This window comes from Larus michahellis, chromosome 9 (genome assembly GCF_964199755.1).
Source record: "Larus michahellis chromosome 9, bLarMic1.1, whole genome shotgun sequence".
In the NCBI taxonomy this organism is placed as follows: domain Eukaryota; kingdom Metazoa; phylum Chordata; class Aves; order Charadriiformes; family Laridae; genus Larus; species Larus michahellis.
In genome coordinates this window covers 21,568,165-21,594,643 of record NC_133904.1, presented here as the reverse complement: position 1 = coordinate 21,594,643, position 26,479 = coordinate 21,568,165, and the positions used below count along the sequence as shown (strand labels likewise).

General features: G+C 48.0%; 1 pseudogene; it reads left to right on the top strand.

Moving 5' to 3' along the window:
- Positions 1 to 5,745: 5,745 nt before the first annotated feature.
- On the top strand, positions 5,746 to 22,425 carry LOC141748266 (uncharacterized; annotated as a pseudogene).
- Positions 22,426 to 26,479: the final 4,054 nt, after the last annotated feature.

Here is a 26,479-nt window from a genome sequence, read left to right as displayed (position 1 = left end):
GATGTCCCTGTCTCTTCTGAAGTGATTTCCAACTTCTCTTGGGAACCTCCCGTGCTTTTCACGTTTTGGCTGTAATAATCCTGTCTTTCTAGCAATGTCTGCATTTACCGCACTTCTCCAGAGGCATGAGCCAGGTTGGCCTGACACAGCAGCCCTTGTACACACGTGTCTGGTACGATGGTATAGCTGGCCTCCCACATCACAACTCTGTAATAAAAGGGATTTCCTCAGTGATAGTGTCTGGCTTTTCTTCCGAAGCTGAAGTGAAAAAAAGGCTGAAGAAATCGTCCCCCATGAGGCTGTGTTGCTGTGTTTGGGTTCTCCATGGGCTCAGGAGAGGAGGGCAGGGGCGACGTGGTGGGGAAGGAGGCCTGGACTGAGCCTTCACATGTGGGTGCCCAGTGCAGCTGGAGAAGGTGGATGATCACAAGGCATCTGCCTATGATTGTCTCCTTTTGGCACCACAAAACCGCTCGCCCTGATGAGCAGCACCACCAGCCTGGGGCCCTGCAGTGAGCACAGGGATGGGGCAGGAGAGGCCATCCAGGGCAGCATGGACACGCTTCCCTGTGGAAAGGCTCTCTGGTGGCAGGGACAACCCTGGGGAAGAGCATAGGAACAATTCTGTGCTTCCACAAGGAAATAAATGACAAAGATAAACCTATTTACGCATGCACCAGCTCAGGGCAGACTGCTCCGTTGCTGGGGCAGCATGAGCAGCCTTAGGAGCCCCAAGGCCAGGAGCCTTGTGCTGGTGAGACGGGCTGGCAGCGAAGAGCTGCCAGCACTGGGCAATAAGGATTTCTTGGATCCAGGAGACACAGAGAGACATTGGCCTCCGTCTCCACATATCACGGCCATTCCTCAGCTTGGGCTGATGTGGGAATGACACCCCTCTCTGCCCCTCAGGTGCTGCTGTGCCCTTCAGAGGGGCTGGGTCTCTGGCGTGAATGCCCAGAGCCCTGAAGCACCCTACAGTGGGCATTGCCATGGAGCCAGCCCAGGCTGCGCTGCCGTGCTAGGCTGGGCAGAGGGCAGGGGAAGGGGGGCAGAGCAAGGTAAGGAGTGAGACAGGCTGGAAAGTTCCCAGGAGAGGAAAACAGCAAAGGCAGCCACGTTGTGTGACCACACAAGGTGAGGGCATGCACCAGTGGGTTTGCAGGGCAGAGCCAGAGCTCATGGAAGGGAGCTGAGACATGCAGGTGCAGAAGAGAGGAGGCCAGTCTGTGCCCTTGGACACATGGATAGTCTGGGAAGTTGGTCCAGGGCATTTTGCAACTCCAGCCTCTCACGCTAGTACTTTCCATCTGTGTTCACTCACCCCAGGTTTTTAGGTGAGTCTTGCTGTGAGGCCACCTCCATCCTTCTGCCAGGTTCCGTATCAGGAGAACGGCCAGACCTGCCCAGCCCCTCTCTTGGCCCAGACCACAGCAGATCGTGGAGCACGGCTGTCTTCGAAGACTCATGTGGGACAGGAGGTAGTCATGTGCCCTGGCAGCAAGGGAGGCCAGCAGCATCCTGGGCTGTATGACCAGGAGAACAGCCAGGAGATTGAGGGAGGGGATTATCCAGGTTACTGCATCCAGATTTCAGATCCCAAATACGGGAAAGACATCAGGAAGCTGGAGTGGGTTTAGTTAAGGGCCCAAGACAGTAGAGGGCTGGAGCACTTGGTCTGAGTTTGAGGGAGCTGAGCTCATCCAGCCTGGAGAAGGGAAGGCTGAGGGGTACCTCATCGCAGCCTGCCAATACCTTTGAAGAGTTTATGAAGGGCCAGGCCCTTCACCATGGTGCATGTTGGGAGGATAAAAGACAATGGCTGGAAGGTAAAAAAGCAGAAGTTAATTCTGGATATAAGGAAAAAATTTTCCCCATGAGCTCAGCCAAGCTTTGGTACAGGTCACCAAGAGAGGCTGTGCACTCCCTGTCCTTGGGGGGTTTCAAAATCCGCCTGGATCAATTCTTGAATGACCTGGTCTGACCGTGTTCCTGGCAGGTTGGATTACAAACCTGACGACGTCCTTTCCAACCTGAGCTATCTTATGACCCTCAGACCCTTTTTCTGATGGGTACAGAGCAGACGTTTATGGGGCATGAATCTTCCTATGTTGTATGTGACCATCTAAAACAACACCTAAAACGGTGAAGAGAGGTCGACACCTCAGTGTGACTTGCTCTCTGCAAAGACTGTCATGGACAGTCCTGGGCCAGGCCTGTTTCGAGGGCATGGGACTCTGTGTAACACAAAAAATAATCTTTTCTTAATGCTATTAGCCTGACATATACTAATTAATGTCAATAAAAATGAAACAAAGAAGAACTGAAGACTAAGATCTGAATCAAAGCTTTTAAAATTATTCTTGGTTTTGTTTTCTGTTGGTTAAATGTGCTGGTCTTTGTGGGGATGGTGTGTGCTTTTTCTTTCTTTGAAAAAGAAAGATGCTCAGAGCTGGGTTTGGATGTGCGACACAAATCTCTTCACTTACAGGAACTCAGACACGTGGTGCCAGCATTGATGCCCTGAGACCCTCTGCCCAGGCTCCACCTGCAGCTCCTGAGGGGCTCTGCTGTCCCACAGGTCCTCCGTCATAGTTTCCAGTCCCAGGAAAACACCTAAGGCACACTGGGGCCCTCAAAAGCAGCACTGGTGAGACAAATGAGGTCTGCTTAGAAAGCTGAACAACTTTTTTGACGTTTAAAAAAATTCTGATACACTTTCATCAGCTGAAACAATTGAGTACTTTTAATAAAATGGCAATGTTTTTCCACCATGCCAGAATGGGAATTTCCAGGAAGTGTATTAATCATAGGAGAAGAAATATTGATCTCCCCCTGCACTTGCACCACCAGTACTCTGCTGTTACGCTGCATATTTAATCTACCTCGTCTTCCAGGTGTTCCCACCTGTCCAGATTAAAGGAGCATGTTTAAGAGGGCATCTTTTCAGCAGACTATCTGGACACGTGCCCTTCCCATTGCTCTCCAGAGACACTCTTCCCCTTCCATTTTGTTCATTTAGACACCTCCCAACTAGTTGCTGCTTTGAGCTTCAGGCAGTTAGAAGCTTGCCCTACCTCTCAGAAGCCTAATTTACTCTTTAATTTACTGCACTGTGTGTATATCTAGCCTTTCCCACCTCCTTGCCTGAAAAAGTTCGTGCGTGGCTATCCCTTGTGGAAGATGGACATCATTACATGCAGCTTGGGCTTAGCGTACAGTTAAGGAGCGTTACCGTTCATTAAATTTCGCTGTGTGTAACTTTTGTTTGTTGACAATGAAATCTTCTGTGGCAGTGTGCAGGCAGCTCTCTGAGGAAAGCAGGTGGGAGTTTGTGCAAAGGAGCTCTAACATCACGCTGAAGCCGCAGACTTCAGTGGAAAAATCTGATGTAAGGAAGAGGGATGCAAGTCCCACGGGGCAGATGACAGAAACAGCAAGCTTGGGAAGGTGAGGAGGAAGTTTGTTGATATAGTGTCCGGCCTCAAGGACACTGCTTTTCCTGCCTGCCCAGAGCTCCTTAGGTGATCAGTTGGATCATGCTGCTGTCATTTCTCCTGTAAAGTGAAAAATTATAAAAATAGCTTTAGAAAGCAAAAGTCCTTTCTTATTAAATGGTCATTGAACTCTTCATCGCTCACTACTCTCCTGAAACCTCTCCAATTAGCTGTACAAGTCTTGAAGAAAATTACAGGATTGTAATGAGCCCCATGGTGTATTTGGTCCTAAATCAGATACTGAGAGGAGATGGAACAAACTGCTCAAGAAGGCAAAGTCAGAAGGAAATGCTGAAGTTTCTTAGAGTATTAATTGGCCCCACAGAGGGCCATTACTGACAAAGCCTCCTCATGGCCTCGTTAGTGCAGAAAATTGGAGGCAGTGATGAGAGGCAGGCAGAGGCACTGTGCAGGTGGCTCTGATGCTGAGTAAAGCCTTGATGTGTTCATCAAGCCAAGCACCAAGCCCTGACCACCAACCCGATCGGGGAAGGGACACCCTGTCCCTCAGGCATGGCTCAGGGCTCTTCCTGGGGCAGTAAGATATGGGCTTTGTGATGTCAAGTAAAGGTCAAAGGCATGATACCCCCCAGCCTCCCTGGGGGATTCAAGGAGGAAATGAGGACACAGTGCCATGAGGACAATGTGTTTCATCGTAGGCCGCGGTGGCAGAGACATCAGCCATAGCCAAGGGGACAAAGACCTCAGTTCTGTCGGAGCCTTCCAGCCTCGCCAGCACCCTCAGCCATCTCCACTGCAAGCTTTCCTACACTGTTCTACACCTGCACTGGTTTCACTGCAAGCTGCAGACATTCTCCCACTTCCCCACCTTGTTCTCACCGCAGCATGTCCTTATTTCACTGATATCTCTCCGTCCTCACTGCCTGTTCCTTGAAATACAAAGCTATGGGCTGATCACAGATGCCCTCTCCGTCACCTGTAGCAGCACAGCACTACCTTTTGAAAGACATTTATTCCTTCTCCTGTTCAGTCTGGACCTCCAAAGCTGCAGTTTCTGTTGGGTTTCGTTACTCATACTCTCTCCCACAGCCAGAGGAACATGCGGTCATCTCTGCCAGCAACTTTCAAGCTTCCTCAACCTACCACTGCACTACCCCGAGCCTCTGCTTCAACAGGCCTAAGAAGCCCAGGTCTCTCAGCCTTTCCATACATGGCCCCCAACCCTGTCTTAGCAGATCTCCTCTGGACCCTCTCCAAGAGCAGGATTTAAGCCTCAACGTTTTTCGTGTCCCAAAAGACCTTTGAGTGCTCTGTGCTAACCCAGGGTAGAGCTTGCCTCCAGCCCCTCTAACACCTCTCCTTGCTGCCCCAAAATCCTTTTGGGTGTTTAAAAGACCCGGAGCAGCTCTCCCTGTTCCTCTGGCTCCCCAGCCAGCCCCTCTGTGCTGGATGGAGCGGGGCAGCAGAGACAGCCCTGCTTTGTTTCCAAATGGAACTCGAGTCAGGCCGCACGCTGAGCTGGTGGAGGAGCTGAGGAGTTCTGAGGAGTCTGAGGAGCTCTCTGATGGACTTACAGCTCTGAGCCCTCTCCCGTTTATCAGCATCGGTACCAGAGCATCCCTGTGGGCCCCCACAATACGTGGCGGGGGACAGGATTCTCCAACAGCCACATGGGCCATTTTGCCCAGGGCAGGTATTCTTCCCAGGTGGGGATCCTGCTCTTTACCACACAGGAAGACTGTCTGCTCTGTTCCAGTGTTTCACACACAGCTCACAGTGATACGGACATGGAGGAGCCAGAAATGAAAATCCTCCTGCTCCCTCCCAGATCTGGCAGCTGTGGGCCTTGGCTGGGGTTGGGACAACTGGTTTGGGCCACGCTGAGGGCGGGAGGATATCACTTCCCGGGAGATGATCCTCTCCACATTACCATGCCTGGCCCCTCCCAGCCGTCTACATGCCCACAGCCATCTACAGGGCCACAGCATCTGCCAGGAGGTTCAGAGGCACCGGTATGAGGGGCCCTGGGGAGACGAGAGGTCCCTGTGTTTCCTGTGCGGGCTGAGCAGTACGAAAAAATGAATGTGGTTTCCTGTCCCCACCCAGGCCAGCAGTGACGAACAGATCCGACTCCCCCATGTATGAAGTACCTGCAACTGCAAAGGTGTTGCTCAGAAAAGGCTGCAAATCTGCTTGGAGTGGCGAGGAAGTCTGGGCCTTCAGCGCTGGAAGGACAGGGCTTTTCTTTGCTGACTCAGAGGAAGGTCTGAGCCCTTCTCAGCCCCATAATTTTACTTTCCCACTTCACGGTGCACCATGCAAATTCCTCTGGGGAAGCCTGCAATGCTCCTCTGGATGCTGGTCATCACCTTTGCTGCAGCCCTTAAAGGTGAGCACCCCCCTTTCCTGGGAAGAGAACATGGACGTGGGTTTTTTTTTTTCCTCCACCAGGGACCTGTATAGTTCCTGCCCTCCCATAGGATGTGTGGAGGTTGGAGGACTGATAGAAGGATGGAAATCTGACATAGCCCTGCAGTACCCCACTGCCAGGCATAGAAGAGATGGTCACCAGCCCCGGGGCTGGAAGGAATGGGAACCCCATCTGGCTCTTCCTGACCTAGGCAGATCTGAATTCTGTCCTCCCACGCTATCTTGACCCCTCTCTCCAGATCCCCAGAGCATTGCTCAGCCCTGCACTGTCCTGATGTGGGTGGGAATGGGAGGAGCCAGGCTGGCTCTGGGCTTGGCTCTGGCTGGAGAAGAAGGAGCAGGGGCAGGATGGTCCTGGGGCTGTCATGTCTCCTCTTGGCAGCAACTGTAGGAGGTAAGGCAGGTCCCAAGAGGGGTCCCAGGAGCACAGGGCCATTTCTGTGCCTGGGTATTTCCATTCCCCACTGTAATGCCTATCCCACACATTCCTGCTCTGTCACATCTCACTTATCCACACGTTGAGGTATCCAGCTCATGGAGAGAGAAAGGTTGTGTGGGGGAACAGGGACAGCTTTGAAGGTTTAACTTCCGTCCATAAAAGGGATAGGAGCAGGTTGTAGCCCCCCAGCATTCTCCTCCCCCCCTGCCAAACACCATGCCCTGGCTGAATGGACAGTCTGTCAGTGGTGGGGAGCAACCCTGAGTGAGGGGCACAACAGGTGGAAGCGATAGGGAGCCTCTGGGCACCTTGCACCTATCCTCTTGTTGCTGTGATGGTGGCCGTGTGTCTTGGCAGATGTGAGCCCTCAGGTGTGGCTGGTGGTAGGTGGAGAGGGGCTGACAGCACCCAGCCGCTCAATGTGTCTCTCCTGCCAGGGCTCTGACCTTTGGGTTTCACTTGTACCAACAGATGCCTTGTGTGGAGGCACCAAGTCTGCCTCCTACATCAACCACAGTGCTTCCACATCGCAATATGGGGCTGCCATGGACAGGCAAGCTACCACCTCTAGGAGCACCTCCCAGGGCAGATCTATGGTCTTGCACATCCTGCATCCTCAGAACCCTACCAACTACTTCTGCATGTGGTGACTTAGCACAGCTTGCAGGAGCCAGGCAGGGACCAGGCAAGATCCTCCCTGGGTCTCTGCTCACCCTGGGACTATCAGGTCCAGTGAGCTCCTGTCTGCGCTCCACCTCCAGCCCCTCCAGTTTCCACCCCAGGGCACTGATCTCCCCTACACAAGGGCCATTGTGAAGCACCGCAGGAAAGACGATGGAAAGAGAGCTAAACACTCCTGTGGATGCAAGAGGAGGAAGAGGAGGGGTACTGCTGGGGAAAAGGGAGTGAAGCAGGGGATGCCTCTCGTTCTGCTGAGCCCAGGCTGGAAGAGCCCAGCAGGGCCCAGGGGAGTCCCAGCTCTGACTCGTGCTCCTGCAGAGCTGCAGGGCACACTTGGACCATAGTCCCACAAAGGGTGCAGATGAGCACCAAAGATGAGCCCAGCATGCTCAGCCCACCTCTACCCATGCAGTGGCTGGGACTGGTCTGTCCCCTGGGCTGGTGTTCCCAGTGTTTCTGGGGGGTGTGTGGTGGGGCCAGAAGGGTCACAGGCTCTGTCTGCCCAGCTCAGGTCTTGCCTCTCCCAGCTGGGAGTCAAGAGTTGGGCTCTGCTCCTCTCTGTGTCCCTTTGGGGTTTAGTTTCTCTTATCCCTGCCCCAGAACAGAAGGCCACGATCCCGTAGAGGATGGGTCCTTGACTCCTGACCTTGTCCTGCACGGCACTGCTGGGAGGTAAGAGCCGTGAGGGACGAGGAAAGAGACTGGCACTGAGTAGGCTGAGGCTGCCCCTGTACACCTCGGCTCGCTACTGCCCAACTCTAAATGCTACTACATAAGATGAATCCTCACACGGAAATCATCTTCCCTTGTCAGGAGGGGTGGGATGCTGATGCAGTGCAGCTGCAGGAAGTTTTCAGAGATTTTTCTGAGCGTGGAGCAAGGGGAAGATATTCCTAGTCGAAGTCACTAACTGCTGCGCAAAGTCCCACTCTGAGCAGCCTTGGGATTTTCTAGGGAGGTTTAAGAACCTCTTGTCCCTCTGGGGCTCACGTGCAACTGACAAAGCAGCTCTCCATGTGTCCATGCCCGGCCTGTTCTCTGCCCTCTCTGTGCATGGGGGTGTGAGTCCAGGCATAGCTGGCGAAGGGACCAGGAAGACTGGGAAGGGCTGGGGACTCCATGCTCTCTTTCTGCAAAACTTCTGGATTCATATTTAAAGATATGGCATGTTTACAAGCAGTTACCCAGATTCTCCTGGGTGTCCTTTGGGCAGTACAAAGAAATATGGGTCCGCGGTGCCACTGCCTCCAGGGATAACTCCTGGAACTAAAGGCCAAAGTTCTGGTTTTGTGCACCCTACAGCCCCGGGATGGACTACTGCACCCATGAACTTTCTCATAAACACTCAAATCTCACACCTGCCCCGTGTCTTTCCAGGTACCCTTTCCCCCATAAAGATGGTGGCGTCTGGTCCCAAGGAGGGGAGGGTCTCCGGATCACTCCCGCTCACCTGTACTGTAACGGGAACACCTCTGTATAGCCCTCGATACGACTGGAATTGTGTCCGACAGGCCCCAGGAGGGGAGCTGCAGTTTTTAGGCTGGATCTATCCTTTTGGGAATAACACAGGCTACGCCCCAGCCTTCCAAGGCCGAGTCACCATCTCTGCAGATAAAGACAAAGGCAAGGTCTCCCTGCGGCTGGGTGCTCTGAGAGCCTCAGACACAGCCACCTACTTCTGCGCCAGGCAGCACACAGTGACGCTGACGGAGGGAGAGGCAGCACAAAAAGGGCGGTGGTGACAGGGCCCTTTCTCGAAATGGCAGCTGCCTGTGCTTGCTCTGGGAAACACCAACGAGGTTTGGGGTTAACAGATGTTGGAACTCCAAATCTACCCATGGGCAACTGAATTTGCAGTAAAATTCGACATTTATAATGGCAGTTAGTTAGAAATAAAATTCCGCGTGTGAATAAGTCCCATGGGCGGGTCAGTCCCCCAACCCTTCACACACCTGCATTCACTGACTTCCTCACAAGCTACCATCACCTCCTCTTCCTCACAGCTACCCTGGTGCTCCTTCAGTCCCAGGAGAAGTTGGGCAGAGGGACGACCTCAGGGCATCTCTCTGGGCAGAGATGCTGTGGAGCCAGGGTAGGGGCCGCAAGAGAGCACATGGCTCCTTCTCTGTGCCGCCCAAATCTACCTGCAAAGAAGGGGGCTGCACCCCTGGAGGGTGGGTGCCCTCCCAGCTCTGGGCATGGCGGGGTGGATGGGTGCTTCGTCACATGCTGGACCTGGGGGGAGCCTGAGCAGCACCAGTGTGCAGCAGCACGGCTGAAACCTCACTGCACAAGGGGAAAGGCTTTGGGGCTGATGGGGCTTTTTGGGTGAGAGGAGCCTGCAAGCAAGGGACCATCAGGAGACGGAGGTGCCTCTGAGGGCACAGAGGTGGTGGAGAAGAGGAATGAAGAAGTCAAAGAAGGCAAATGGCATCCTGGGCTGCATTAGGCAAAGCATTCCCAGGAGGTCAAGGGAGGGGGGTCTTTCCCCTCTGCTCAGCACCGGTGGGACCACACCTGGAGAGCTGTGTCCAGTTCTGGGCTCCCCAGTAGAAGAGAGACATGGACATACTGGAGAGACTCCAGCAAAGGGACACAAAGATGATTACGGGATTGCAGCATCTCTCCTGTACGGAAAGGCTAAGAGAGCTGGGACTGTTCATCCTGAAGAGGAGAAGGCTCAGGGGTGACCTTATCAATACATAAATACCTGGAGGGCAAGCGTAAAGAGGACAGAGCCAGGGTCTTTCCAATCGTCTCCAGTGACAGGACCAGAGGCCACAAACAGAAACACAGGAAGATCCCTCTGAACTTAAGGAAACACTTTTTTACTGTGAGGGTAACCAAGCACTGGCACAGGTTGCCCAGAAAGGCTGTGGAGCCTCCCTCCTTGGAGATACTCAAAAGCCACCTGGACATGGTCCTCGGCAACTGGCTCTAGGTGGCCCTGCTTGAGTGAGGGGGTTGGATCAGATGGCTTCCAGAAGTTTATTAAAAATACATCTGGAATCAAGTAATTTGAGTTAAAAGTCCTCTTACAATCCAAATTGATCCATATTCAGTGTCACTGGGTACGGGCAATGTTTCAGTAAGAAAGCTTTATTATTACCTTACTCTACCAAGCAGGTGATGCTAGCAATGCTATTTTTAATTTACGACAATTGCTGTGTGGTTTGATTAACCAGCAACAAAGGAGCAGAGGAAGACAAAATGCAGCATTCAAAAGACATCAAAGAAGGGGGGTCACCTGACACTGAAATGAAAACACAGATGTTCTTGTACAACTGTTCATCACCGTGTGGAGTAGGCATCACAGTGGTTGAAGGGGACTGAACCCCCCAACACAAACTGACTTCCTGAAAAGCCTGAAGGTGCAACACACCCTGATTCCTCACAATGTCTTCTTCCCACAGACAACTGCATCCTGAAGAACACATTTGATGCTGATTGTGATTCAAGCTATGGGACAATCACCACATGCCATGCCAGTTTTTCTTGCACTCAACATGAACATTGGGTTCAAGACTATTTAATTTTGAACGTGTAATTATCAACACCAGCTCAGTAGACAGGTTTTTACATGCCACAGTTTAGAAGTTTCTAAGTTACTCATTGTGTCCCTTTTGTATCCATTACAGAGTACCAAGTGGTTCTACGAAGAAATTTGTCGCTTCCTAAGGTATTTTAGACAGACGAACTAGGTCAGTCAGTTGCACTTGCGGCATGACTCTCTCTCCACAACATTCAGATGGTCTCTGGGGAGACCTCAGAGCCCCTTCCAGTCCCTAAAGACCCCAGAACCCCAGAGCCCTAAAGGGGCTCCAGGAAAGCTGGGGAGGGACTCTGGATCAGGGAGGGGAGCCATGGGACGAGGGGGAACGGTTTTACACTGCAAGAGGGGAGATTTAGATGAGATGTGAGGAAGAAATTGTTTGCTGTGAGGGTGGTGAGCCCCTGGCCCAGGTTGCCCAGAGAAGCTGTGGCTGCCCCATCCCGGGAGGTGTTCAAGGCCAGGATGGATGGGGCTTGGAGCAACCTGGTCTGGTGGGAGATGTCCCTGCCCATGGCAGGGGGTGGCATTGGACGAGCTTTAAGGTCCCTTCCAAGCCAAACCATTCCATGATTCTATGAACTGCATGGTTCATATTTTTTTCTACAGCCTAGATCATGTTCTCCTTGTCTTTGCCCATAACAGCTGCAGTTTCTTCCCATTAATTTTCTCCTCAAGGTCCACTTTGAGGAACAATTTCTGAGTTTCTGACAATACCCACTTACCTCACTGTCATGGGAAATCTAAGTTAATGCATTCATTCTTAAACACCTTCATGGTCTACAGATTACTGTGGGAGATGGGCACTGCAGGGTCTAAGGAGACTAAACTCCTGCTAACTCTTTACTAAGGCCTTAGAGGCCTTAGTACTTGTCTGAAATCACCCAGGCAACTAATAGCTTCAGGGAAGAAAGCAGGGCCCATCCACGCTTGGGTCATTCCCAGGCCTCTTTATGCCATGGTCAGCAGCCAGAGATCTCCCTCCCGTCTCCTTTTTTGTGTATGTTTGCTAACCCTCACTGCCAACTTTCAATACTCATGAACTGTTAGTTCAGACAGTTTTGCACCCTTTCCCCTTGCTGTCCCTTTCACTTGGGTAGATCAATCCTACAACAGCTCACAACTGCCTTATCATCTTCCTGCACACGTAATTTTTTTCTTTTTTTTTCCAGGATGTTAATAAATTTCTCTTCCTTCCTGCCCTCTTCCAGTTTGACAGCAGTTAGAGTGACGACCGCATGGCTCTTTGTAGGAATGTGTCTGAGAGAAAATGATCACGTGAGCCAGCCTCCCTACTATGAGAGATTAGATTAAGAGCAAAACAGGTGGTAGAAGATGGAATTAGTACATGGGAAAAACGGGGACTGAGAAGGTAGAAAACATGTTGTGCTAATGACTAAGCAATTTACTATGTGAATTCTTGTAACCAACCTGATCTGTGAATGAACTGCATGGACAGCGCGTGAACAGAGACTGTAAGCCAATCATATAGCTGCCGCTAGCGCGTGCTCTTATTGCCTGTCTATATATACTCTGTGAAAACTTGAATAAAGGGAGAACGATCATACTCATATTGAGATTCCATCGTTACTCCGGGTCCGTCTCCCACTCCGACATCCTCCGACATCTGGTAGCAGAGGATGGTTCAGCGCGACTGAGTTCTCCGAGACTGCGGTAAGCAGCTAGAGGAGGGGAGTGGGAAACTTCGGCTGGGAGACGTGCTGCTTGGGCGCATCAGCGGGAGCAGACAACGGCGTGAGGTCGCTCCTCACCTCCCAGGCGCAGCTATGGAAACAGAAGCTGCGGCCACGCTACTCGCTGGGATCCTCTCTAAGAGAGGGATTGAAACACCAGCGAAACTGTTGCTCAAACTGATTAAGCCGGGGCAGGAGATGGGACAACAAGTAACAAAAGAAGAAGGGGCTATATTAAGACTTCTCCTGCATATCCTCTCTAAGAGAGGGGTGAAATACGATGAGCGTATGCTCCAAAGGTTGTTAACCTGGTGCAGAGAGAACGGATTTGCACCAGAGCCCCAGACAGCTTTTAAACCAGAAATATGGGAGGCTGTTGGGAATAAACTGTGGGAAGTGATAAGTAAAGAAGACAAAGAGGCATCACCGTTAGCGACGACATGGTGGTTGGTGTTATCGACCTTACAAGATATGAAGGCGGAGCGAGCCACGGCAGCCGGGGCTTTTGCAGCGTTACAACCCACGGGAGGGGGATCGAACAGGCCAGGTCCGAAGGTCTGGGACAATCCCCTGCTGATCCCCTCTGCTCCACCTGAGGCCGATGGAGGAGGCAGAATGTCAGCAGAGAAGGACAGAGCCGGAGCTGTTTGCTCCTGACATTGCCCACCTCACCCCCTCCCCTCCCCAGTCGTCCCCCTGAGATAAAAGTGCTGGTTTTTTATGTCTGCTGTGTAAGTGTGTGTGGGCGCCGGCTTATACCTGCTGATCAGCATGTGTGCTACTGTTTGATTTTTGTTGTGTGCAGTGTCGTTAGGTGACTCCACTTGAGCAGGTGTTCTGCCCGGTGTGGTACTGTTCTCGTATGCATCTAGGGCTGACACTCCGTCAAGTGAAGAAGTTTGTATATACACAGTGTTTAGACGTAAGGCGAGCGCGCCCCAAGTAGATACACCAGGATGGGCTGTAGAACCGATGGAAGTCCTGAAATATTGGGGGAGTTTTCATGAGCCGACACGTTTACGGTCTCGGGAACGGCTCGTCCGTGCAGGGCGTATCGCTGGTTGTTTGTTTGTCTATAAGGTCATGGTTGATTGTGAAAAGGAGTTGAGCCAAAATCTATAGGATGCTCTGTATGAAAATGAGAAACTTAAGGAAAAATGAGAAACTGAGCTCTTGTTGCAAAGGCAGACTTTTATGTCAGTCGTAAGTGATGGAAAAAAAAAAAAAAAAAAAAAAAAAAAAAAAAAAAAAAGAAACCAAACAGGAACAATTAGATGGGAAATGTGCCACGTTAGCACAAAAGTATGCCATAAGCATTACAGGAAAGCATCAGAAAAAGAGAAATAGGACACCTGATTCAAAGCAGTACCATAGAGATATGTTTTTTGGTTTTTTTCCTATATGTGTATATGTTATTGCATGCCTTAGTAGATTGCTCTGTGTTATACCCTGCGAGACTAAAATGAACCCAGCAGAAGCGGTCTCCTGAGCAAGGGGGTGGAATATGGGAAAGCAATGGAAAATCGGCGAGGAGGACTGTAAATACACGCAAGGGACTCGCACCTGGGTGCTGGAAAACACATATATCACACCAATTGTTATTCAGTCTCAGGTGCTTGCAAGAAAAACATTTGGATGACATAAGCCTGTAATGGACTCACAGACACCTTATCTAGCTGTTTGAGAATCTTGGCCTGTTGTGGAAGAAGATCAAAGCACAGTACCAGCAAGAACAGGGAGTCCGCATGCTCTCTTGCTAACAAGGACTTTTTTGCTGCCAAGGATTCTTGATAACAAGGACTCTCTTGCTGCCAAGGATAAGTTTAACAATGCTACTAGTACCGCTATTTCTGAGTTATTGCTAGATGTAGATAGTATTCAATATGCGATGTTGCAAAACAGAACTGCTACTGGTTTTTGCTTTCAGCTCACAGACATGGTTGTCAAGATTTTAAAGGATTGTATTGTATGAATCTAAGTGACCACTCCAAATCCATCCATGCCCAGCTGCAGGAACTGCACCGACTGAACCAGCAACTTGTGGAGACCACGGGGTGAAATCTCTTTGCTGGATGGACTTGGGGATGGGGTTGGTTGAAGCAAATTGTACTCATCGGCTGTGTGGAAGGAATTTGTCTGTTATGTTTAGTATGCTGTTTGCCGCGTTTAATAAGCATTATATGATCAGCTGTAAATGCCGCTTTGCGTCGTACCCTTGTACGAGTTGTAGAATATGTTGCTCTGAAAACTATGTGTGTATCCATGAGAACCCGACCTTCACAGAAGAAGATAACAAGAAGGGATTACAACAATGTAGACACGTATCAGACAGCCGCTGTCAGCAAAGCTGGATCATGAGTTTGGTGAGACTCGCTGTGTACGCTGGCCACGTGTGCAGTGACTCTAGCCTGTACTTTTCTACTCGATCCAGCGCAGGAGAGTCTGGTGGGACTCGCTGCGTGCACTGGCCATGCATGCAGCGACTCTAGCCTGTACTTCTCCACTCAATCCAGTGCAGGATATAAGGAGGCTGTCTTAGGTCAGAGAGGGGGAGAGAGACATGAGCGCACTTTGAAGGTACAGGGGATGCCCTGAAGCACTGTGTCTGCCCCCGCCCCCCCCCCCCCCCCCCGAGTTCTATGTTCATTAACCCCAACAGCTCTGAAGGCATTACAGCATGTTGCAAGATAAGATATAGTCTACTACTGCTGCAAGACGCATTGAACACCTTCCTACAAGAATTTCAACTTTATGCCCTGATAGGACAGTGGGATGATGCACTCGCAAAGAGCCTGACTGCGTTAGAGTGGGTATTTTTGCCACATACCTTTTCAAAACCAGTAACTATGATGATTGAAATGTTACCACGATTGTTTTTCCAGGGTCGCTCGTGCTGTCAGCAACCGCAATGTATTTGAAATATTACAAAAGGATTTCTCGTGGGTAAATCCAAAGAAATTGGCTTTCTGGGCTAAATTTAGGAATCTGGGTATTTATTGCCTCAGCAGGGTTCTTTTTGATTCTGTTTTTAATTGTGTTTAGTATATAACCTGCTAAGAGCGTCACAACAAGGATAACATGTCCAAATTAAAAGCGGTTAAAAAGGGTTTCGATTGGTTAAGCTCATGGGGTATAACGGGATGGTTATCAGACTTACTAAAACAAGGGCTCATGCTACTGTTGGTTATATTATTATTGATTATGGTAGCCTCGTGTGTTCTCCGCAAAGTGACTGACATGATAGAAAATGCCATGCATAAGGTCTGGCTGGCTCAAGAAGAAAAAGGGGGGATTGTAGGAATGTGTCTGAGAGAAAATGATCACGTGAGCCAGCCTCCCTACTATGAGAGATTAGATTAAGAGCAAAACAGGTGGTAGAAGATGGAATTAGTACATGGGAAAAACGGGGACTGAGAAGGTAGAAAACATGTTGTGCTAATGACTAAGCAATTTACTATGTGAATTCTTGTAACCAACCTGATCTGTGAATGAACTGCATGGACAGCGCGTGAACAGAGACTGTAAGCCAATCATATAGCTGCCGCTAGCGCGTGCTCTTATTGCCTGTCTATATATACTCTGTGAAAACTTGAATAAAGGGAGAACGATCATACTCATATTGAGATTCCATCGTTACTCCGGGTCCGTCTCCCACTCCGACATCCTCCGACAGCTCTTTGTTGCCGTCTGAGGCTAAACCACGACCCCTACGCACATTCAAACAAAATTTATCTTCACCTGCATATGGTGCTTCACACAAGTCTTTAGGTGCAGGTGGCATGAGGAAATGAGAATTTGTCCATCATGAAGGATTTGATCGATTGCTTTGCACAATACAGAGCAAAATCCTTATTTAATAATCCATCCCATTTACCAATGTATCTTTACCTAATAAAGACCAATCATTTCCTTTTCACTTTTAAAGATGCCAAAAGCATGGTAAAGACTTCCTAAGGCACCAAATGGCCCTCAGCACTGGCCCATCCAGAAAGACAACAACTCTAAAATCCCAGATTGAGAGTATTCCTCTTCTTCCTGGGGAACAAAAATAGTTCAAAGTGAAAAAGAAAACCAACCAAACAGAACACTTCTGCAACTCTGAAGAGTTTCACTAATTGCTGTAGAATAATACTCAAAGAACTTTTGGTTTTTCATTAGACTAAATTCTGAGCCTTCCCAGAGCAACATTATAATCCTTCATTATTGTCCTACAGGTCCCAAGCAGGTTCAAATCCTCTCTTTTGGCCCAGCTTCAGGTCTTTATTTTAAACTTTCTGTGATTTTTTCACGTGGCATATAGGGTATGCAACTACCTGTCTCATACGAAATACCGTACAGGAAAAAGGGAAGGAAGAGGCGCTTTTTGTAACTAAGTTTATCACTGTGTTGAGAACTTGGAGTAGCCCAGTGACTCAAACGCTGTAAGGTCTCATACAAAAACCTATGAGGGCACAAGGAACCATACATTTTGAGGAAGAAAGGAAAAAGGGAAGGTGTTGAAGAAGAGAACTGCAGAATTCTTATGTGCATTTATTCTGGAGCTATATTGTTTAGTGCGCTAATAGAAAAGAGTTTTAAAAGCTTTGGCCTGGATCAAGCTGTTTGAAATCACTCTACTCTGAAATTATTGTTTTCACCCCCCACAATTTTGGAAACAACGGTGACTTTGGAGCACTTTCATGGCAGTCCATGTATGGATCCTTTGGACAAGCTGCTGGCGTTTTATTCCCTGATGCTACACACCTTTAGAGGTTGGTGAGGAAAGTGGGTTTATTTGACGGTGTGCCAACGGTGTGGCAACAGACAAGCTCGTATTTGGAACTGGGATCGCTTTCTCAGTTGAGCCAAGTAAGTTCCACTACTTTTACTACTAATGTATTTCTTAAGTCTGTGGTGGGGTGGACAGAGGGGTCGTGCGATGTGAACAGCATAATGAGAAACTTCTGCTGCCTCGGATCTCCCGAACAGGCATTGTCCAACCAGGTGTTTGAGTCCTTAGCTCATATTTAGTTAACAAAGCTTTTCAGGAACAACAGAGACAGTCTCCCAGCCATGTGCATCAGCCCTTCTCTGCCAACCCCCACTGCCTGCCATAGCCACAGCGCTAAATTTAATATTGTTGTTTACACCCAGTGGAGATGATGTCCTAGCCCAGCTTCAGCATGAGGTGAAAGCAGTTGCTTGCTTTCTTTTGTGTGACACTAAGGCGTGTGGAAAGGAAAAAAAAAGAGACGTAAAGAGCTGCCGGAGGAAGCAGTTCCCACGGAAAGACAAGGCACGTTAGTTTTTGCAGCAACTGCTTGAAATGTGAGCAAGCCTTTAATGTTTAGAAAAGGCGCTCTTCTGGATGTGGTCTTTATAAGGGTGGACCATCTTCCCCAGCTTTTGTGTGACAGCGTGAAAGCTGGGGCAATGGGTGAGATTGTTGATTTTTATTGTCCTAAAACATTCAGTTGCACACCACCACCTGAACACACGCGCTCCCTGGATGGGCACGGGAGTCTCTCAGGTATTAGCTCACATCTGCAAGCCCCATACAGCTCTACAGCTGCCTTGAAATCTTTAGGGCATCATACATGCCCATCTTGGGGTAGATGAATGCAGCTCCAGTTCCTGCGGGAGCAGAGAATCCAAAGACGTTATTTTGCAAAACATCATTTGCAGAAGTAATATAAACTTGCCAGTTATCGGTACAAAAGGTATTCTACCATGAACAGTCAATCAACAAAAGATGCTGGAGGGTGAAATTCTAAGTAATGGTATTGCCTTTCCAGACAAACACAGCAGTTTCTCCACAGAAAACATCTTGCATGCTTTTAAAAACAAACTAAATTTCAGATCTGTTATACCAGTAATTGCTGTGTCACGACTCCTGTTCTTCAGGAAAGAGGGAAAAAATCTTTCCCCAAACAGTAGAAACTGGTTCCTCCAATGACAAGAATAGATTTTCCAGGTTTACAGAATGCTGGTATCCTGACCCTTTTTAATGTTATTTTTTCATTTCCATGGAAGATATTCAAAAAGAATTAAAACAACTAAAGACACGGCAGGAGCTGGGCCTCCTGAGAATCACCAAGCACAAAAGACACAGAAAACACCCTTTAATCACCGTACAGTTTCTGAGACATCTCCTCCTGTGAATCCAGTAAGAGAATAGCTGAGGAATTATTTGGTTCATTCCCTGTATAACTCTCATTGGAGGAAGCCAAGATCCACAAGAGGATGGAATACGTAGCCAACTCTGTGATTTTTTTAAGATTTAGAGGAAAAAAGAAATATGATTGTTTGCATAAGTATATTAACTTCTTTTTGTGTGCAATACAAATAGAACTGCTCCCCGCCCCCTCCATGCCCCCCAGTATATAGATGGTCTAAGAATCTACAAGAGACCTGTTTCTTTCTGAAGGGACAGCTGGAGAGAAGACGGAATAAATGGTCTATTTGGAATGGCATCAAATTCCTCTGTCAGACACCCCAGTGTCTTTCGGATGGCTCCGCATTATGCAGTGAGGTGGTCTCGTGACTTGGAAGCCTCTCCAGAGCTCACATAACACCATTAACTTGTTAACTTAAAGAGAGGTTTATATGCCTGGGTCGTGTTCCACGTAGAAATACTACAGAAACTTTCAGAGAACAGAATTTGGAAAGAACCGCCCCCCCTTGGAACCGAACATTTGTTAATGAAAGTTTTAACCTCATCTTCCATTTTAGCCATGTTATTTTGTATCCGCAAGTCACCCCACACATTGGAACAGCATTGTAGACTGGAGTAACAAACTGCCTTTTCTCCCTGTGTGCTATGGGTAAGCCTTTTAGCCTCATCAGGTGAAGGATTTTTTGGTAATTAAAAAAAGGATCTTTCAGTATGTATCCTGTTACAAGCATATCAGGCTACCCTTGAAGTAAATGTTCATTTTAGTATCTAAATTGTTATGAATTCAAAACAGGTATGATCATTTGTGCTGTATTCTTAAAAGTTGCCTTCCTCATTTCAAGGTCATTCCCTTAATGGAATTCATATCTATGTGTATATAGATATGTGTGTATATATATACACACACACATAGATGAGTTCTGGTAAAAGCAAGTTTAGGATGGCAAGGGATTAGAAGCTGCAGTGAAAATCCCACTGTTACGCTCCCTTTCTCTCTTTGATCTGCTCTTTGGGAAATAGGAGGAAGAAATAAAGACAGAAAGACACTCAGAAGTCAGGGAGCAGACATGGACTGCACCTGAACAACAGACAATTTAGCTCTCAGAAAAGTATGCAGAAAATAAAATCATCCCAGAATGATGCCTCTTTTTCAGAGATTCAAGAAGAATCTGTCCCAGAAGTCATTGCGCTTAAATCGAAGGAGCCCAAACAACGTGACAACAAACTGAATGTAGCTTGTTTGGCGAGGACTTTCTACCCCAAGAACATCAGCCTTGATGTGCCCAAGAGTGACGTTGTATACGATCTGAAGACACCTCTGGTCACATCTGAGGGGACGTACAGTACCATGAAGGTAGTTAGAGTGGAATCGGATGCAGAGGTTACCTGCAAGGTTCTGCACAAGGGGGACAACACCACAGCCAGCATAATTCTGCCAGGTACGATGCTATGGTCCAAATGCCACGTGATTCTGGGAGGTGCATCTTCCAAGATCTTTTTCTTGCCCTTTGAGAACCTGTCAGGAACAAGTAAGTACAGTCTGAAAGGTGTTCAGGCGCTTAATTAGGTGAAGACAAGATACTCAAAAGCACCTAGCACACATGACCTTAATTCAACTATTTGAGCACCTGCAGTTTTCTTCCCAGAAAACAAACAAACAAACAAAAATGCTAACCCCCCTCCCCCCTCAAAAAGAAAAAACCCAAACAAAACCGACCTCTAATGTTTGCAAGTTGACCTTTATCTAAGGCAAAACAGTTCAAGGGACATAAGTATACATGCCTGGTAGAAGAAAACTTGAAATAACTTTTATGCAAACACAAAATAAAAAAGGACATGTTATTTTTTTTCCCCAAATGTTTTGGTTATTTTTAAATTGTTTTGGTTATTTTTAAATTGTTCGCTTTTTAAATTGTTCTTTCCCTATGGTAAAGTTCAGTTCAAAAGGGAGAGAAAATAAAACTCAACAATCCTGGGGTTCTTTTTCTGCAGTCACATGTAGAAAGCTAATTTTTCTCTTCCAAGTTAATCTCAGAATTAACGACCTGCCATCTGATTCTCCAATACTGCTTATCTACTGCTGGGACAAGAGCTATAGGTATGTTCTGTGCAATTTTTGTTTTATATAGTTTGGAAGCAATTTATAGTGTCTCTCAATCATTCAACAGAAGACAAGACCGAGGAATTTGAAACAGTTAATGCCTGCAACGTTACAGATGCCTCTACAAAAGGTTAGTTGCGTAAAGGAACAGTGGAGTACGGTTACTTTACTGGGGATTCCGTAACAATGCATGGAAATGCATCGTCTTTTCTACAGAAATGTCTGAATTGTGGATCCTTCTTAAGCAATAAGCTGCACTCAATACCAGAACATGAAAAATTGCTTTCTCTGGTGCAGAAATCCCAGAATTGGAAATACTTATTGAAAAATAACCTGCTATTTCAGGTTAACGCACTACATAGCTGACAAATTTCCATGGTATAAAATAGCAATGGGAAATAAACTCCTCACTGGGAAGACGTCTCCTTCCTTCCCTGCACTGGATACATTCCTCTGTCATCTTTCCCTTTGTTCCTGCTTCCCTCATCCACATATGATGTGCGGATTTTCCTTCTTTATTTTTGGGGGAGGGGAAGGGGAGGAGGGAGAGGGCAGATAATATCAAGACCACGCTCTCTTCCTCCTTCTCCTTCTTTTTAAAGCAGATTCCAGAATGGAGAAAGTGAATATGCTGTTCATGGCTGTTTTGGGTTTGAGAGTCCTGCTGGCAAAAAGCATTGCCTTCAACACCATCATGACTATCAAGCTGTTCCTCTTCTGAGGTAGGAAACACATCACTTGGTCCCTGGGGACACAGGAGGCGAGTGCCAGAAGTGACCCGCTGGCTTTGCATCCTCCTGTAACCCCACGAGGCGTGACATCAGTTCAGCTGTTCCCCTTTCCACTGGATAAGTGAATGTAACCCCCAAATTGCACCTCATCCCCAAACTGCCTTTGCACTGGGCTAGTCCCGAGCATCTCGGGTTCTACCAGAAATCTCCTGCTGGTTGTTTCGAGTGGCAGAGCGCAAAGTCTGGATAAATGTCCAAATTAGCAAGAACTATAAAGGGAGAATCCCAAAAGTCAACAAAATGTGAAAAGCGTGACAGAAAAAGAATCCTGAAGGTCAGGTAGTCAAAATAACAAAAAAAAAAAAATGCCCAATCCATTCCAGATTAACAGAAACTCAGCACCGCTGCATTAAATGTGAAGAAGAATTTAAAACAAACATTGTTTGCTCTTTCAGCTACTGGGTAAGTGAGAGAGCAATGGGCTGAAGAAGAGAGGAAAGAACACACAGCGGCGTAATTTGAACACCACGGGTCAGCTTTGCTACAAATAAACATCCAAAGAATCAACAACCTCCCCCAATTCCAGCAGATTACACCTTTATTTCATCACCAAGCTTCAGCAGGTGACCAGAAAAGATGACCAGCAGGATCATCTTCAGCTAACACCATCTGGAAGCCTTCTCAGACAGCTAATGGTGCTGCACTTTTGTGTAGCTTAGTTTCATTAATTGTTAGAACAAGTTTTGTTATTTCTGATTTCCATAAGAAATTTCCCTCACCCCTCTGCTAGCCAGTTAGCTCTCCTACTCCTGCATCCCTTGCACCGAAGCATCCAAATTGCTTAGATATAGTTTCAAAAACTTAAAATTGAACTTTATACTTACTACGCTTTAAATATACCATCCCCGGTCATACTGCATTATTGCCTACAGAAGTTAACGCTTCTCTGCTTAGGGATCCCAGGCACAGAGGGGGCATTGTATAGTTTTAATTCTTAGAATCTTTTATTACTGGCAATTTTCTAGTGCATGTAACTAGATCTCCACTGGACCTGAAGGAATTCAATGCAGACACGTACACAGTAGCATTTTCATCTCTTCTTTAGAACATTTTTCTCTTTTGTTAAGTATACAGTACTTGCATTTTAGGTTTCCTTAATATACACCAAAATAAAGTTTTATTATGCTGGGTTTGCAGTGTGCCCTTTCTTCTGCAAGTTGGGTGGAAATTGTTGAAATTCCGCCTTCCTATCCAGTAACCACTGAGAACTAGGAAACCACCTATTACAGCCTAGGTTTCTTTTTTATAAAATTCGTGTTTCTTGGGCTTTCCACAGGGAAAGAGACTCCTTGCACATTTAAGAGATTTCAGGAGGGCTATGAATTCTGGCCCTACTGGTTTTAAAGGAATTTTAATTATTCGTGCCCCTTTCAAACTACACAGGCTCAAAATTGTGGATCATAATAAAAAGAGGGATGGGTCTAAAGGGAAAATAGTTAAGCCAAGGGGCAATATGAGCATTAACGTACAGACCTCAGAAGGTGAAAGAACAGGCTGCTGATTTTCCACTCACCGATACTAGGAAGGGGCCAACAGGAAACACTATGGGGTGTTTTGATCGATAACCCAGCCGTTTGGTTGGCAGTCAAAAAAACCCAACGCTGACTTTTGTCTCACAAGCTGCAAGCCGCTGCCTGCTTAAAGCAGGATACTGTGGTTAATACACATGACTACATCACACTATGCAAGACAAATTCCCCTTGCTTTTAAAAACATGTTAACCACTTCCTGGGCAGCAGGGACAACAATGTTTTTCAGATGCTGACTGGACTAGTCTCAACTTCATATGCTGGCAGAATCTCTTTAACTAACCTTGACAAGTATAGTCAGTCAAACCCTCACTCCCATCCAGCAGATGTGGCATTTCCCTCGTGAAACCACTGTCTCTAGGTCCTGCAGCTTCATGGTCAGGTCCCGGGAGCACACACTTAGTGTGGAAAACCATGGTGGTCACGGTTTGTTTCCTAGGCATCCCAAGGGCCAGATGGACATGTGGAGCCAGCTAGACTATAAATGTCACAGAATCACAGAATCACAGAATGGTGGGGTCGGAAGGGACCTCAGGAGATGATGTAGTCCAACACCCCTGCCAGAGCAGGGTCACCCAGAGCAGGTGGCACAGGAATGCGTCCAGGCGGGTTTGGAATGTCTCCAGAGATGGAGACTCCACCACCTCGCTGGGCAGCCTGCGCCAGGGCTCTGACACCGTCACAGGAAAGAAGTTCCTCCTCATGTTTAGGTGGAACTTCCTATGCTCAAGTTTGTGCCTGTTACCTCTGTCCTGTCACTGGGCACCACTGAAAGGAGCCCGGCCCCATCATAAATGTCCTTCCTCTCCCAGTTGAGCAGGCTGCACTCCACTCATGCAGCCCTAGTGACTCAGCCACGCCACCAGACAAGGCCAGACTGCTCTCACCGCACACAGACTCTACTGTATTGCTTCCTTTCCACTCTGGCTGCTGGCCCTGAGTTAACTTCCCTGCAGGCAGTGCCCAGCACTCTGTTCCCCTTCCGTCCCCAAGCATGGTGCTGTCCGCAGCGGCTCTTTAATGTCCTCCTGTAAGTGGGGCAGCCCCAGACCAAACTGTCACATAGAGGCTGCGGAAGCAGAAAGCTGCCCTGCAGCACCCCCAGGTTGTCACCAGAGCCCCAGCAACTCCACAGCAGGGTCTTGGCATGGTCCCCCACCCCATAGGCAGCTTCTCCTCATGACTATCTCTCACGAGGGCACGCACTGATCCTTTTTGCTTCTGTGGGGCAGGTGCGCGATCAGAGGGCTGTGGGCTGAAGCACGCAGCTAAAAGCATCTGCCCACAGGAGCTGCCTTTGAGTGGTAGGAAGTGTTGTCAAAGGGCACTTCCTTCCAAGCTTCTCTGTCTTGGCATTGATGTGCCTTAATAGAAAAGCTTGCCTTCCAAATATGGAAGGAAGGACATGAGATTTCAACACCTCACTTATATCCACCCCTCCTCCTGTTAGTCCAACAGGAAAACTGTCTATAGGTGCATGTTAGAAAATAAAATAACTTGACTGTGGAATATTGGAATTAATTGTGGTTTTGCTTAAAGTTAGGTTGAATTGAGACTGTCTAAATTTAGCATGCATAACTTCACTTAGCATTAGTAGCTAAAGTTGTCGGCTGCGTGCTGTGAACTTTCACCTAGAAAAGCCGAATTCATACAATGAGTATGGTACAAACCGGGAGAGAAGGAAGGAGATTCCATCCTCAGAAGCTGCACCTCATCCCAGCAGGAGCTGTATCTCCTCCTGAGACAAGGACAGCTAGCAGCCCACCCAAAGGTAAAGAAGGAAACCAGCAAGGAGTAAGAAGACCCCAGACCAGGAATTACCACTGGACCCTGAGGCACACGCAAGGCACATGGACAGCATGGGCAGGACAAGCAAGGAGGTTGTAAAGATATAAATACCCAGGAACTTCTCTGTTCTGGGCTGCTCTCAGAGGAGGGGGCCCAGCTTGAGCTGTAACAAACTGACACTGTGCCAGAACCTAGAGTTACAGAATCACAGAATCATAGAATGGTTCGGGTTGGAAGGGAACTTCAAGATGATCTAGTTCCAACCCCCCTGCCATGGGCAGGGACACTGTGCTCTGTGAGACAACCATCTCATTGCCTTGGGATCCTCTGTGAGGGACCTGTAATGTTGGGCCCAGGATGACAAGTGAGAGCCCAATCCCCTGCAAAGCTGCTCAGCCTGCCTGTGGTGCTTATACTTGGCTGCCACGTGGAGTGGGGGTGTGAGATTTGATGCTGCCTGGCTTGGTCAGGACGTAGGGTTTCAATTCCACAGACATCTCTCTCTGCAGAATTTGTCACTTTACATTGGTCACAGACTCTTCTCCTGCCTTTTTCTTATCTGGTTTTAGCTCTATGATGGATGAGTCATATTTCGGAGGCCTGCTGGAGTGGGTCAGGTGTCTGTTCTTTTCTTGGACATAGGATGAATTTTTTTCTTCTGTTCGTAGAAAGGACTTTAACAGTATGAGGACTGTGAAAGGCCTTCGTTTTCTGGAGAAATTAAAGGATTTCGGTCAGACCAGAAGCCTTGAGAGCACTCAGCCAGCGTGGGGGGACATGAAGAGGACTGCCCTCATGGAGGCTTCTTGCTGTTAGATCAGCTGGGGAGAAGCAGCATCCGGCCCCTGTGCTCTGGGTCAGACTTGCAGATCGCATATGTTTCATGGCTCTGTGTACGACAACAGAAATGCTCTGCTCAGTAATGTGGCTGGGGAGAGAGGGGACAGAGAACTTCCTCATCTCTCAGGGTTTGAAGCTGTGCTGGAGAGAGTGCTGTTAGCAATGGTTCCTCTTTAGAAACACTGTCCTTCCTTCTGCTCCTAACAACGCCAATATTTTTTCCAAATATTAGCTCTTCAAACATCAAATACAGGGTTTCTGAGATGCCAGTAGAGGACTGTGCAGGAGGGCAAATGGTGGTACTTGATGTGGCACATAGAGATTGGAGGATGTTGGCCTTGTGGTGAGGTAACACATCGGAGTCTTCCTTTCTTTTATTTGAAGCAAAAATAGAGGCGCTATGAAACCACAGATAAGGCTCCTGAACTGCTTGACAGGCAGAGAAGTTGTAAAATAATCTTGAAAAAATTCCCCTCCCCATTTTTTCTCACATCCATTCAAGTTCTTTCAGTAGAAACTTCAAACAAACTGCTTCGGTTATGCTGAGTTTTATTTTGCAGAGATGCCTTAGTAGGCATGTCTACTTTGACTGAAGGAAAGCGCAAATACGATCACATTTTCTCCTTTTCAGTTCCGCAAACCCTAAAGGGCATTTTGCAGAATATTCAGTCATCTTAATGTTTTCTTTGGACCCATTTCCCAACTTATGAGCTTTTGGGTTGGTTTTGTTGGTTTTTAGGTTTGGTTGCCTGCGTCCAAGAAAGTGCAGAGCTGGAAGCAGGGAAGTGCTGTGGATTAAATAAGAGGTGCAATGATCCAGGCTCTGTGGACTAACAGATTCCTTGAAGAATTGACACTGGAGAGCTAGCAGTGTCTCTGGTGGCACAGGGATTGGCTCCAGGAGCATACAGAGGGCAGCCACTGTCCTGTAACAGTGAGTCTCTTCCCAGTGTGTGCCTGGTAGCTATCAGAAAATAATTTGTTGTTGATCCTCTGTTATTTCCCAGGGTATCTTTAGCACACTACC